The following is a 13,928-nucleotide window of genomic DNA, read 5'->3' as shown; positions in this document are numbered from 1 at the left end:
AATAAACCTCCTACTGGCACTTTGTCTTTCTATTACTGTAACTGTCATTGGCATTGCTAATTTATTGTAATGTTTAATCTGCCTATAATTAAAACTAGAAAGCATTTTTAAAGTATTTCTCCTTAAATCTTACAAATTCACTTATTTACTATTCTGATAAAATTCATTTCTAGGAACTTCTCACTTTTCAGAGTTCTCTAAGGGCCTAATAAAGCATGAACAATACTTTATACTATGTCTTTGCTACTAGATTTCTCTATGTATGATCAAAGTTGTGAGAAGAGGTGTGAAAAACATGCTAATCACTCTAGATTAAATTAATAAAACATGCTTTTAATCTCTTAACCACTGTGCCACCAGGGCTCCAAACTAACATCACCAGAAACTAGTTCTTGACTACAAATACCAACTGAAAACAGGCCAAAGTGGTCACCATCATCATTTGTAGTTGGTTGAAAGAGGATAAATATATATTAAAAAATAACCATTACATAGTGACCAACTTTAAATCTCTTAAATTGGCTAATGTGTAGGTGTGAAGGATTTTATTCTTCCTCCCCATAAGAGCTGAAGTAAATAGTTTTACAGTAGTACTCTGATAACATCTAATTTGCTGTCATTTGTTGGGAATGACAAGACATAGATTCTGGACCCCTTAAGTTCTGGAATAGTTGTAAGAATGCAGCAGTATATGTATTTTGCTCCAAAATAAGTAGACACAGAATTAAATGACCAAAATAAAGGTTTGGCACTTTTGCACTGTATTCTCAGTCCTTCTCAAGTACCTCAAATAATGTGGGGCCTAAAACCAGGAAGCCCTATAGGAATTTAATACCTACTTTTAACTTTTTTTATGCCTCCATTTTGCAAAAAGAAATAATTTTCTAAACCAGACACAACCAGAATTTTTTGGCTAAGGGTCATTGTCAAGTTAAAACAAGTTTCTAGTAGTAGAATATTGTTTCTAAAGAGTATACGAGTGGAGGTGGGGCCAAGATGGCAAAGTAGTCAGATGCTTCCAGTGACCCCTCTTACAACAAAGACCTGAAAAAAAACAAGTGAAACGATTATATTTATGACAAGCTAGGAGCCCTGAACATCAAATGCAAAGTTAGAAAACAGACTGAGTGGCAGGGGGAGGAAGCGACAGTTCAGAAGCTCTGAGGAGTTGCTGGACCTGAATCGCTGGGAACCCTCAGGCACCATTCCTGGGAGCGACTGCAGCGGGCTGGTGGTAGCATTCAGCTGCAGTTTTCCTCACGGAGAAACAGCCAGCCACACAGCCTACTCACACCTCTGGCACCAGAGAATAATGACACTCTAGGCAAAAGCTAAGTACTTGCGTATATTTTACCGTGCCACCAGCCCCCAAGCCAGCATCAGTGACTGCTGATTTCCCTGGGCCTGAAATAGGCTCTGCTGAGCATTCTGAGCCATTCTCCCAGCCTGGGAGAAGGAATAAATTCACAACTGGGGGAAAAGATAGTCTGCCAGCTCAAGACAGAAGTGGCTCTTGTCCAGGCAAAACAGTCCATGGACTTTGAATACCTTTCCCCCCTGCATGGACGTGTGTGGGCCTATTTCAGGAGAATATGCCCTTGTTGGCAGACTGCAACTGTTTCAGCTGTGCAGATGAGAGGTGGGTGTTTGATGTTTGACACTGTTTTGCCTATTAAACAGGGTCCTTACCTACCCACATCAGGGGCCTAAGGACTGGTGGCTCCATCAGTCCACCCAGCCATGCATGACAGGGGTCCTGGGATAACTGGTACCTCCCATTCCTTACAACCAAAAGAATTGGATGCCCATGGTCCATCTGCAGAACCCACCCACCTGTGCGCTCTAGGGAAACTGAATCCATACAAGAAATTGAATGGACTCCTAGGCTCAGATATCTGATAACAGCTCTAGCCATGTGGTGACAGGACATTAGAGCTTCAAAGGTGAAAATAATCAAGCTAGCTCACTCAAGCAACCTATTTGGGCATATCAAAACAAAACAAAGCAAGAAGCTAGGATACAATAAATAAATAAATAAACTAATACAACAACTTATAGATGGCTCAGAGACAACAGTTGATATCAAATCACATAAGCAGACCATGATCACTTCAACAGCTCTCAAAACAAAGAGTCGAGGGATCTTCTAGATGAAGGTGCCTTCCTGGAATTACCAGATGCAGAATACAAAAGATTAATATACAGAACTCTTTTAAGACATCAGGAACAAGATCAGGAAAGAGATCAGGCAATACGCAGAACAAGCCAAGGAACACACAGATAAAGCAGTTGAAGAAATCAAAAAGATTATTCAAGAACATAATGTAAAATTTAATAAACTGCACGAATCCATAGAGAGACAGCAATCAGAAACTCGGAAGATTAAAAATAAAATTACAGAATTAGACAACTCAATAGAAAGTCAGAAGAGCAGAATTGTGGAATTGGAAGGCAGAATTAGTGAGACTGAACATAAAACACTTGGCACCAATATATTTGAAGAAAAATCAGATAAAAAATAATTTAAAAAATGAAGAAACTGTAGGAATCATGTGGGACTCTATCAAGAGAAATAACCTACAAGTGATTGGAATGCCAGAACCGGGGGTGGGGGGGGACAACAGAAAATACAGAGAGAATTGTTGAAGATTTGTTGGCAGAAAACTTCCCTGATGTTGTGAAAGATGAGAAGATATCTATCCAAGATGCTCATTGAACTCCACATAAGGTAGATCTTAAAAGAAAGTCACCGAGACATATTATAATCAAACTTGCCAAAACCAAAGATAAAGAGAGAATTTTAAGAGCAGCTAGGGATAAACAAAAAGTCACCTACAAAGGAAAGTCAATAAGAATAAGCTCAGAATACTCAGAAGAAACTATATAGGCAAGAAGGCAATGGGATGACTCATATAAAGCATTGAAGGAAAAAAAACTCCCAGCCAAGAATCATATATCCAGCAAAACTGTCCCTCAAATTTGAAGGCGAAATTAGGACATTTCCAGATAAACAGAAGTTTAGGGAATTTGTAAAAACCAAACCAAAACTATAAGAGATACTAAAGGGAGTTCTCTGGTTAGAAAATCAATACTATCAGATATCAACCCAAGAATAGAACACAGGACAGAGCAACCAGATGTCAACCCAGATAGGGCAATCACAAAAATAAATTAAGATGAAAAAATGCTCAAAACAGGGAAACAGCAATGTCTTTATGTAAAAGAAGACAACGTTAAAACAATAAAGAAAGCCTAAGAAATGTAGTCATAGATCTTTCATGTGGAGAGGAAGACAAGGTGATATGAAAAAATAAAAGTTAGGTTTAAACTTAGAAAAATAGGGGTAAATATTAAGGTAACCACAAAGGAGACTAACAATCCTACTCATCAAAATAAAATACAAGAAAAAAATAGAGACTCAGCAGAAACAAAATCAACAACAACGAAGAAGAGGAAAAGACAATATATAAACTACTCGGCACAAAAAATTAAGTGGGAAAAAGAAACTGTCAACAACACACAAAAAAAGACATCAAAATGACAGCACTAAACTCCTACCTATCCATAATTACACTGAATGTAAATGGGCTAAATGCACAAAAAAGAAACAGAGTGGCAGAATGGATTAAAAAACACGATCTGTCTATATGCTGCCTACAAGAGACACACCTTAGACTTAGAGACACAAACAAACTAAAACTCAAAGGATAGAAAAAAATATACCAAGCAAACAACCACCAAAAAAGAGCAGGAGTGGCAATATTAATTTCTGACGAAATAGGCTTTAAAGTTAAGTCCACCACAAAGGATAAGGAATGACACTATATAATGATTAAAGGGACAATATACCAGGAGGATATAACCATATTAAATATTTATGCACCCAATGACAGGCCTGCAAGATACATAAAACAACTCTAACAGCATTGAAAAGTGAGATAGACAGCTCCACAATTATAGTAGGAGACTTCAACACACCACTTTCAGTGAAGGACAGAACATCCAGAAAAAGGCTCAATAAAGACATGAAAGATCTAGATGCCACAATCAACAACTTGACGTCATAGACATACAGAACACTCCACCCACCAGCAGCCAAGTATACTCTCTTTTCTAGTACACATGGAACATTCTCTAGAATAGACCACATACTAGTTCATAAAGCAAGCTTTAGCAGAATCCAAAACATCGAAACATTACAAAGCATCTTCTCTGACCATAAGGCCATAAAAGTAGAAATCAATAACAGAAAAAGCAGGGAAAAGAAATCAAACACTTGGAAACTGAACAATACCCTGCTCAAAAATGACTGGGTTATAGAAGACATTAAGGATGGAATAAAGAAATTCATACAATCCAATGAGAATGAAAACACTTCCTATCAGAATCTTTGGGACACAGCTATAGCAGTGCTCAGAGGTCAATTTATATCAATAAATGCACACATACAAAAAGAAGAAAGGGCCAAAATCAAAGAATTATCCCTACAACTCGAACAAATAGAAAGAGAGAAACAAAAGAAATCCTCAGGCACCAGAAGAAAGCAAATAATAAAAATTAGAGCAGAATTAAAGGAAACAGAGAACAGAAAAACAATTGAAATGAGACTAAATGAGCACACCAGTCCAGGGGCAAGGACAAAATTGATAAACCACTAGCCAAACTGACAAAAGAAAAACAAAACAGACAGCAAATGACCCAAATAAGAAATGACCCAACTGAAAGTAAAAGAATCATGTCAGATTACTATGAAAAATTGTACTCTAACAAATTTGAAAACCTAGAAGAAATGGATGAATTTCTAGAAACACACTACCTATCTAAACTAACACAAACAGAGGTAGAACAACTAAATAGATCCATAACGAAGGGATTGGAAAGCTAATCAAAAAACTCCCCCCCCAAAAAAAAGCCCTGGCCTGGATGGCTTCACTGCAAAATTCTACCAAACTTTCAGAAAAGAGTTAACACCACTACTACTAAAGGTATTTCAGAGCTTAGAAAAGAACAGAATACTCCCAAACTCATTCTATGAAGCCAGCACCTCCCTGATACCAAAACCAGGTAAAGGCACCACAAAAAAACAAAATTACAGACCTATATCCCTCATGAACTTAGATGCAAAAATCCTGAACAAAATTCTAGCGAATAAAATTCAACAACATATCAAAAAAATAATTCACCATGACCACGTGGGACTCATACCAGGTATGCAGGGATGGTTCAACATTAGAAAAAGAATTAATGTAATCCATCATGTAAATAAAACAAAAGACAACCACACGATCTTATCAATTGATACAGAAAAGGCATTTGACAAAGTTCAACACCCATTCATGATCAAAACTCTCAGCAAAATAGGAATAGAAGGAAAATTCTTCAACATAATAAAGGGCATTTATACAAAAACAGACAACATCATCCTAAATGGAGAGAGTCTGAAAGCATTCCCCTTGAGATCCGGAACCAGACAAGGATGTCCTTTATCACCACTCTTATTCAACATTGTGCTGGAAGTCCTAGTCAGAGCAGTTATGCTAGATAAAGAAATAAAGGGCATCCAGATTGGTAAGGAAGAAGTAAAAGTATTTCTATTTGAAGATGACATGATCTTATATACAGGAAACCCTAAAGAGTCTTCAAGAAAACTACTGAAACTATTAGAAGAGCTCAGCAGAGTATCAGGACACTAGATAAACACACAAAAATCAGTTAGATTCCTCTACACTAACGAAAAGGACATCGAAGAGGAAATCACCAAATCAATACCATTTACAGTAGCCCCCAAGAAAATTAAATACTTAGGAATAAATGTTAACAGAGACATAAAAGACCTATACAAAAGAAAACTACAAGACACTACTGCAAGAAACCAAAACAGACCTAAATAAGTGGGAAAACATACTTTGCTCATGGATAGGAAGACTTAACATTTTGTTTTATGGACCCGTCTAATCTTTGGCTAAAGGGTGAACCTCAGGAGTGACTTCAGTACTGAGTTAAAAGGGTATCCCTGGCCATATTCTTAAGTTTCTCCAGTCTCTGTCATACCAGTAAATCTGGTCTTTTTTTGTAAGTTAGAATTTTATTCTACATTTTTCTCCAGCTGTGTCTGGTATCCTCTATTGTGATCCCTGTAAGAGCAGTTGGTGGTGGTAGGGCACCGTCTAGTTGTGCTGGTGAAGAAATTCTTATGCTATGTAAATGCCCAGCAGATACCATCCACTGCAGAGAGGTTCTCACTGAGGAAGTGGGAAGCTCTTTGGATGTTAGTCAGCCTCTTTCCCCAGGCTCCCTGGTACTTGCTCAGTGGGACCATATAAAATGGCCATGGCAGCAAAGATGGAGATTACAATAACATGGACTTCCTCTCATCATGGCTGATCTGGCTACTGCCACTGCTGAGTGCCCAATCTGCCAACAAGGCCAATGCTAAACCCCTAATATGTCATCACTCCCCAGGAGGGGGTTTTGATTATAACATAAAACTGGACATTTTAATTACTGAATTGGAACTGTGTTTTGTAACTTAAAGAGATCATGGGATTTTTTTAAACAAAAGAGTGACAAGTAATCATGGACCTTTCTCGGTTTCCACCCAGGGTCAGGGGAAGGACTATTCCCACCAAATACATGTAAAATGACAAAAATAAAATTGGACACAAAAATAAATGAGTTATGCTAATTGACGTAGTGGATACACACACGCATATCCACACAACTCATATACTATTACCATATATTACTTTTGTATGCACATAAGTGGGAAAATATAAAAACATGCCTGAGAAGAGTAAACGCCATGTTGAGGATGGCAGTTATCTCTAGAGAGAGAGGAAGAAGAATGGGGTTAGGAAAAGGAGCACGAACAGCTTGGATTGAATTTGTAATGTAATATGGTTTATTGTTTTCTATAAATCAAAAACCCAAACCCACTGCCTTCTAGCCAATTCCAACTCATAGCAAACTTATAGAACAGTGTAGAATTGCCTCACAGAGTTTCCAAGGCTGTAAATCTTTACAAAGCTGACTGCCACATCTTTCTCCTCCTGAGCAGCTTGGTGGGTTCAAACCACCGACCTTTTGGTTAGCAGCCCAGTGCTTAACTATTGTGGGCCACCAGGGCTCCCAAATTATTTTCTATACTTTTTTCAAATGCCAAAAGATATTTTTATTATGAAAACCACAACACGTGTTTGTCAATATAAATTGTTCTTAGGTGCTGTCCGGTGGGTTCCGACTCATAGTAACCCCACGTACAACAGATCGAAACACTGCCTGGTCCTGCGTCATTCTCACAATTGTTGCTATATTCCAGTCCTTTGTTGCAGCCACTGTGTCAATCCATTTTGTTGATGGTCTTCCTCTCTTTCTCTGACCCTCTACTTTACCATGCATGATGTCCTTCTCCAGGGACTGGCCCCTTCTAATAACATGTCCAAAGTACATAAGATGAAATCTTGCCATGCTTACTTCTAAGGAGTAACCTGGCTGTATTTCTTCCAAGACAGATTTGTTCATTCTTCTGGCAGTCCATGGTATATTCAATATTCTTCGACAACACCATAATCCAAAGGCATCAATTCTTCGGTCTTTTTAATTCAATGTCCAGCTTTCACATGCATACAAGCCGACTGAAAATACCACGGCTTGAGTCAGGCACACCTTAGTCTTCAAGGTGATATCTTTCCTTTTTAACACTTCAAAGAGGTCTTTTGTAGCAGATTTGCCCTATGCAATATGTCGTTTGATTTCTTAACTACTGCTTCCACGGGCCTTGATTGTGGATTCAAGTAAAATTAAATCCTTGACAACTTCAATATTTTTCTCTGTTTATCATGATGTTGCTTATTGGTCCATTTGTTAAGATTCAATATAAATTATTGGTGTGCACAATATTTTAGGGTGTGGCACTATAAATGACCATACCCTAAATATTATGCATACTAGTTGACATCTTCAGTATCTCGAAGGGCTTTGGTAATTTGGACACAATACTCAACGCTCCCCTGGGATTTCATCCAAGTCTCCAATTTCAATTTCCCTTAAATCTCCAGGTCTATGTACATCTTAAGTCTCAATGATCCTCAAAAGACACTAGTCTCTGAGCTCTGCTACTTCTAATTATACCCGAAAAAGTGAAAAAATAAAAGGAATGGCTTTTCCTGCTTACAAGTATATATGCAGCCTAGTAGCAGCATATAGCCAAGGGTAAAGTTCAGGGTCAAGCTGAATTTCTCACTTAAAATAAACATGCCTAAGACGAAGCAAAGAGAGGACGACTGGGAAACTTTATGATTTCACTTCTTCACAAACAAGGAAAACTCCAAAGTGATTTCAGCCTTCACAAAGCTCCATGGGTCATACTCAAATCTTAACTGATTCTAACAAGTTTGCAACTCAGAATGATGGCTTCTTACAGTAAGACCAGCTCTGAGAGACCAAATGACCCAAGGCTTCTGGTTCATGTTTCAAAAAATACCAACTTCAGGGTACATTGAACACAATCGCATGGCCACTTTTCAGTATTTTCAGCTGAAAGTATTCTCATAACTGAACTGAACATCAGCTGAAAAATCTTATGCTTTCTATCATTTGGAGAGATATGCTAAAAATGGAATTTTTACATTATCTATTTTGAGCTAATTTAATAATAAAATTCTCAGATAATCGTTTGTGACAAGGAATATAATTAGTCATCCCATCCTCCTGCCTTCTGATAGACAGAAGGTGAATTTTAACTCAGTTAAGATGTTTACTTTCACCAGTGAGAAATCTGTAAGAATTGTTTAAAACAAGAAACCTAGACATAATTCCAGGGAGTTTGTAAGATGTCACGAATTTAAAATTTCACTTTTTTTCCCTATATTAACCCAGGTGTCTTATTCTTTATTATGTAAAGTTTTGACAACTCAGAAGATATATAATTTATAGATGCTCCATGTATAGATGAAAATAATAATGGTAATAATTGCAATGTAATACCATCTCTGTAACTCTAATTAAAAAATATGAAACTAAGAAAAATTTAAATACATGTTACTGTATTTTTTCAGCTCAGGGTAACCATTTATACACATAAATGAATCTGAACTGTATTCTAAGAGTTGTTCTCACAGGGGTCATCTTATCGAAAATGTCTCCACCCTCAACATTCTCTACCCTTTACCCAGCTTTATTTTTCTTCATCGCATTTATCACCACCTGCTATTTATAACAGGATATATGTGTCTAGCCCACTACCATAAAGTCAATATCGACTCAATAGCAACCCCATATGACAGAGTGGAACTGCCCCATAGGGTTTCCAAAGAGCAGCTGGTGGATTTGACCTGCTGGCCTTTTGGTTAGCAGTCATAGCTCTTAACCACTACACCACCAGGGTTTCCATGTGTTACCTAGTCACTGCTTTAACCTTAATACCTATGTTACCCCTGGAACAGTAAATACTCAAGAAATTGTTGTTCAATGAAGAAATAAATGAATGAATGAATGCTAGGCTTGGGGGATACCCTCAGAGAATTCAAAGTCTAAAAGGAGAAATAGAGACGTTAAAATTGCAAGATAATGTAATACATGTCATACCAGGATATTAGATGCTATAAACCATTCCAAACCCATTGCCATTGCCTCAATTCCAACTCATAGCGACCCTATAGGACAGAGCAGAACTGCCCCATAGGGTTTCTAAGGACAGCTGGTGGATTCGAACTGCAGACCTTTTTGGTTAGCAGCCAAGCTCTTATCCACTATGCCGCCAGGGCTCCATATGGTATAGTGGTGGCCTAAAGAGGGGATAGATGTGTTAGGGATGGTTTCACAGAGGAAGGGATATTTCAGCTGGGTCTTCACGGATGAATAGAATTTCATCGGGTAGTAAATGGAGAGAAACTCAGAACGAGGCAACAGCATGTGTGCAGAAAGGAGACAAAATCCTTCATATCCATAAGTAATCTGACATAACTAGAGCCAAGAGGGTGCAAGGAAAAAAGCCCTGAGCGACAAGAAAGTCAGCAGCATCTACTTTTCTCAGTGACTAAAATCACACCAGCACCCCAATATCCTCCCTATATTTCTTGAGGATATTTTTACTCCATCTCCCAACAGATCGGTTTAGTATAGTTTTTCAAAGTCTAAAGGCAAAGAGATACCAGCCTAGAGGAGTTCTGATCACTACTCCCCAAGGAAAAGTTAAAGAATGTAAGTTAGTAACTCTCTGGGATGAGGAAATATATCACCTTACTATTCCTTGAGGAGATATCAGAGTTTGACAGGTATCAATGCTCTGCTTCCTTATTGACAATGTTACTACAAACAGGGAAATGTCATCTACAGAGTCTTTGCCCAGACTTGTAAAGACTTTGTTAGAGCCGGTATTTGAAGCCAGATGCTTTGTTTCCTGGGTAAGTATTCTTTTCAGAAGATATGTGTACCCCTTCATAGGAAAACTGATTCTTTTTTGTTATTCCTAAGGTTAATTCTGTAGTCATGAGAAAAAATATCCTCCAGCCTCGAGAAAACAAAAGGCACAGGTGGAGGTAGGGCTTATTTGTCTGTGCCAGAAACTTGAGCTATGTTAAGACCTAACTGATGGTAGGAAACCCTGGTGGAATAGTGGTTAAGAGCTCAGTTCACATCATTTTCCTACAAAGGAACAGGCAGAAAAAATAAAGAACATAGCAGTAAAAGTTTGTACAGGCTTTTTAGTTTAGATAATGCTACAAAATTACCTAATTCAGCTCTGTCTCTTAAAAGTCTTTAAATTGTGGTTTCAGAACTCGGAAAAGCTGAGCTTTGAAAAGTTTATATCCTCGTTGGGGAGCCTGTATAGGTTCATTTAACGTGACTGAAATCAAGACAAGATGAGAGTAAGGGGTGTAGGATCTAGAGTCTAGACAAAAGCAAGGAATTAGGGATATCATGAATTGTCAAGATTTCACATCTGTCAGAGAGATCCAAGCCTGGCCCTGGTTTCCTGACTCTTCCAGTATCCCTGCTGTACAGGAAGATATTAGGTTTTAATTATTGGCCAGAAAAATATTCACAAATTCCGTAGCCAATAGCTTTGCTCCTTCCTGCCTTCCTTAAACATGCAAGCTGCCCCCTTACTCTCCTATCCTTAATCCAAATCTTCATTCTTTCGAAAAAACCAAGGGTTAAACTTTGGTAACACTCCCCAAACTCATTGTCTTTGTTCTTAGCTGGTGAGACCAAGAAGGTGATGGTGTTCAGAGGAAGGAAACGTGAAAAACAGCTGTTGACCAAATAATCTAGGGCAGTGATGATGTGAAAACAATAACAAAACCAAATCCGTTGCCATCGAGTCAATTCCGACTCATAGAGACTCTATAGGACAGAGTAGAATTGCTCCATAGGGTTTTCAAGGAGCGCCTGGTGGATTTGAACTGCCGACTTTTGGTTAGCAGCCAAGCTCTTAACCACTACACCACCAGGGTTTCCATGTAAACAATAATGATGGTAAAAAAACAAGCCAAACCAGTTGCCATCAAGTCAATACCAACTCATGGTGGCCCCATATATGTCAGAGTTGAACTTTTCCCGGCTGTGATCTTTTGGAAGCAGATCACCAGGCCTTTCTTCCAAGGCACCTCTGGGTGGGTTCAAACTGCCAAGCTTTGGGTTAGTAGCTATGCACTTAACTGTCTGCACCACCCAGAACTCACAATAATGATGGCTCACAGCAATGATGGTATTACCTTGTATTTAGAAAGCACCATTCTCCAAAAAGCCTCACAATACTGTAAAGCTATTTTTATTTTGTATTTTATCTTCAGTGATTTAAAAAGAAAAGAATAGCTTCATTCTTATTAATGTATATTCTTATTAACGTAAATTTCTGTAGTTATCTACAGGAAGCATCAAAAGAAGATGGAAGGAATACACAGAGTCACTGTACCAAAAAGAATTGGTCGACATTCAACCATTTCAGGAGGTAGCATATGATCAGGAACTGATGGTACTAAAGGAAGAAGTCCAAGCTGCTCTGAAGGCATTGGCGAAAAACAAGGCTCCAGGATTGATGGAATATCAATTGAGATGTTTCAACAAATAGATGCAACGCTGGAGGTGCTCACTCGTCTATGCCGAGAAATATGGAAGACAGCTTCCTGGCCAACTGGCTGGAAGAGATCCATATTTATGCCTCTTCCCAAGAAAGGTGATCCGACCGAATGCAGAAATTATCGAACAATATCACTAATATCACACGCAAGTAAAATTGTGCTGAAGGTCATTCAAACCTGCCTGCAGTTTATGTCAACAGAGAATGGCCAGAAGTTCGAGCCAGATTCAGAAGAGGGCATGAAACCAGAGATATCGTTGCTTACGTCAGATGGATCCTGGCTGAAAGCAGAAAATACCAGAAAGATGTTTACCTGTGTTTTATTGATTGTGCAAAGGTATATGACTGTGTGGATTATTACAAATTATGGATAACATTATGAAGAATGGGAATTACAAAACACTTAATTGTGCTCATGTGGAATCTGTACATAGATCAAGAGGCAGTTGTTTGAACAGAACAAGGGGATACCGCGTGGTTTTAAGTCCGGAAAGGTTTGCATCAGAGTTGTATCCTTTCACCATACCAATTCAATCTGTATGCTGAGCAAATAATCTGAGAAGCTGGACTATATAAAGAAGAATGGGGCATCAGGATTAGAGGAAGACTCGTTAACAACCTGCGTTATGCAGATGACACAAACTTGCTTGCTGAAAGTGAAGAGGACTTGAAGCACTTACTGATGAAGATCAACGACCACAGTCCTCAGTATGGATTACAGCTCAACATAAAGAAAACAAAAATCTTCACAACTGGACGAATAAGCAACATCATGATAAATGGAGAAAAGATTGAGGTTGTCAAGGATTTCATTTTACTTGGATCCACAATCAATGCCCATGGAAGCAGAGTTAAGAATCGAATGACACATTGCACTGGGCAAATCTGCTGCAAAAGACCTCTTTAAAGTGTTGAAAAAGAAAGATATCGCCTTGAAGAATAAGAGACACCTGACCCAAGCCATGGCGTTTACAATCACCTCATATGCATGCGAAAGCTGGACAATGAATAAGGAAGACCAAAGAAGATTTGACGCCTTTGAATTGTGGTGTTGGCAAAGAATATTGAATATACCATGGACTGCCAAAAGAATGAACAGATCTGTCTTAGAGGAAGTACAACCAGAATGCTCTTTAGATGCAAAGATGGCGAGGCCATGTCTCACATACTTTGGACATGTTATCAAGAGGGATCAGTCCCTGGAGAAGGACATCATGCTTGGTAAAATAGAGGGTCAGCAAAGAACAGGAAGACCCTCAATGAGATGGATTGACACAGTAGCTGCAACAATGGGCTCAAGCATAACAACAATCATGAGGATGGTGAAGGATCGGGCAGTGTTTCGTTGTGTTGTACATAGGGTTGCTATGAGTCAGAACCGACTTGATGGCACTAATAACAACATTTGCTATGACTGTAACCGCGGTTATTTTCTTCATTCAGCAATATTCGCAAGTTGTGTCGACAGGTCTCTTTATTCATTTGTGTAGAATTCTATTTTCTGTATCCTCTTCAACTTTGGGCCGTAGCTTTTTCCTTCGTATGCCATATTTCTAACTTCATGTTTTACTTGTCTGAAAATCAAGTTAGCGTGGTCACCTTGCTCTTTTAATCATCAGAACATTCTACAAATTCTGTACTCAAGTTTTATGTATCACCATCAAATGTCACTCTCTTGCTATCATAACCTACGTAATTATTTTTTATAACATGACTGTTTTAATGAATAGCATTCCATTTATACGGCTGTGTAATCATTTCTAAAAAAAAGAAAACTTCTTAATGGTGGGTGAAAATCAAGCAGGTATTTCCGATTTTTCTCTTCAGTCTAAATAATGTAACTTAA

Source organism: Loxodonta africana, chromosome 19 (genome assembly GCF_030014295.1).
Source record: "Loxodonta africana isolate mLoxAfr1 chromosome 19, mLoxAfr1.hap2, whole genome shotgun sequence".
NCBI lineage: Eukaryota > Metazoa > Chordata > Mammalia > Proboscidea > Elephantidae > Loxodonta > Loxodonta africana.
Note: the sequence above shows the minus strand (reverse complement) of the source record.